This window comes from Cebus imitator, unplaced genomic scaffold (genome assembly GCF_001604975.1).
Source record: "Cebus imitator isolate Cc_AM_T3 unplaced genomic scaffold, Cebus_imitator-1.0 Scaffold1934, whole genome shotgun sequence".
NCBI lineage: Eukaryota > Metazoa > Chordata > Mammalia > Primates > Cebidae > Cebus > Cebus imitator.
The window spans coordinates 3515-5263 of NW_016109249.1; the positions used below are offsets into that span (position 1 = coordinate 3515).

The following is a 1749-nucleotide window of genomic DNA, read 5'->3' on the forward strand; positions in this document are numbered from 1 at the left end:
TTTTTTTTTGTATTTTTAGTAGAGATGGAGTTTCTCCATGTTGGTCAGGCTGGTCTTGAACTCCCGACCTCAGGTGATCCACCCACCTCAGCCTCCCAAGGTACTGGAACTACAGACATGAACCACTGTGCCCAACCGATTATTTTTATTTTGAGATGGAGTCTCATTCTGTTGTACAAGATGGAATACAGTGGCTTGATCTCAGCTCACTGCAACCTCTGCCTCCCAGGTTCAAGCGATTCTCCTGCCTCAGCCTCCCAAGTAGCTGTGATTACAGGTACCACCACCATGCCCAGCTAATTTTTGTACTTTTAGTAGAGAAGGGGTTTTGCCATGCTTGCCAGGCTGGTCTCGAACTCCTGGCCTCAAGCAATTCACCTGCCATGGCCTCCCAAAATGCTGAGATTACAGGCGTGAACCACGGTGCCTAGCCTTATTAATTTTTTGAGACAGGGTCTCACTCCCGTTGCCCAGGCTGGAGTACAGTGGCACGATCTTGGCTCACCGCAACTTCCACCTCCTGGGTTCAAGCGATTCTTCTGCCTTAGTCTCCCAAGTACCTGGGACTACAGGTACACGCCACCACGCCCGGCTATATTTTGGGGGGGTGGTGGCGGTTAGAACTGTTTTTCACCATGTTGCTCAGGCTGGTCTGGACCCCCTGGGCTCAAGCGATCCACCCAGCTCAGCCTCCCAAAGTGCTGGGAAGACAGGGAATACAGGTCTGTGGCCCTGGGTTTTCAGGGACAGCCGTCTCTTGAGTGGTGCAGGGTCATGAAGAGACGAATACCCAGGGGCTTGGTCTGAGACCTTTATTGCACAATTCTGAGGCCAGGGCAGACCCAGCTGGGGAAATTTACTGTGGGAACGTCTGGCCCAGCTCCTTCTTCTCCTCCGGGCGCCGCTGGCCGCCTCGGCTCCCTGTCCAGACCGCTTTCGGCCCTTAAAGGGGCCCCGTGGGGCCTTCGCTAGACCCGGAGGAATCGGGGGCTCCGATGGGGGCTGCCAGGGCGAGTCTAGGACCTTCGAGAGCGATGGTGCTTCTTGCGGCTTTCGATTAATTTCTGGGAACGGATTTTGAGCGATGCGCGGGTCACTACTTCGTTGTCCTCCTCCTCACTCTCTTCATCTACGGGGGGGGGGGGGCGCGGTGAGGGAGAAGCAGGGAGCATTGAGGGATCCGGGTCCCCATCCCTGGGTCTCCTTCCCAGCCTTTACCACCCCATTCCACCCCCACCTTGGCCCTGAGCAGGATATCCGACAACCTCCTGCTCCCCAGCTTGGGGCTCAACCGCACCCCTTCATCCTTCCACCCATACTGACCAAAAAACTTGTCCTTGGAAGTAGCAAGCGGCAGGGCGATGCGGGTGTTGTATTGGGGCAGCCTTCCCTCTAAGCTGGCAAGGAACTAAGCGAGCAAGAAATCATGTTCCCACCGAGAAATCACGTTCCCACCGAGAAATCACGTTCCCACCAAGAAATCACATTCCCCCTCCTCCCTACCCCATTCCAAGATATGCCCTGGTTTTAGCTGGAGACCACTGCCCACTCCCATTCCTCCTTCAGCAGACACCTTGATGCCCAGCTTCAACCTCTCATCACTCAGGTCCGTCCCTGGTTTCTGGGGCCCTGCCGCTAGGCCTGTCCCCATCCCGATTGCTCAGCCTCGTCCTCTGGCCTCCTGGACCCACCCGCGCCTCTTCTGGTTTCTTTTCTTTTCTTTCTTTCTTTCTTTTTTTTTTTTTTTTT

General features: G+C 55.2%; 1 long non-coding RNA gene across 1 annotated transcript; it reads right to left on the reverse strand.

Moving 5' to 3' along the window:
- Window positions 1-797: 797 nt before the first annotated feature.
- LOC108299112 lies at window positions 798-1429 on the reverse strand. The gene is made up of 2 exons (XR_001822820.2): window positions 1324-1429; window positions 798-1129 (listed from the first exon to the last, which is right to left on the reverse strand). It is a non-coding gene; the product is annotated as an uncharacterized LOC108299112 (long non-coding RNA).
- Window positions 1430-1749: the final 320 nt, after the last annotated feature.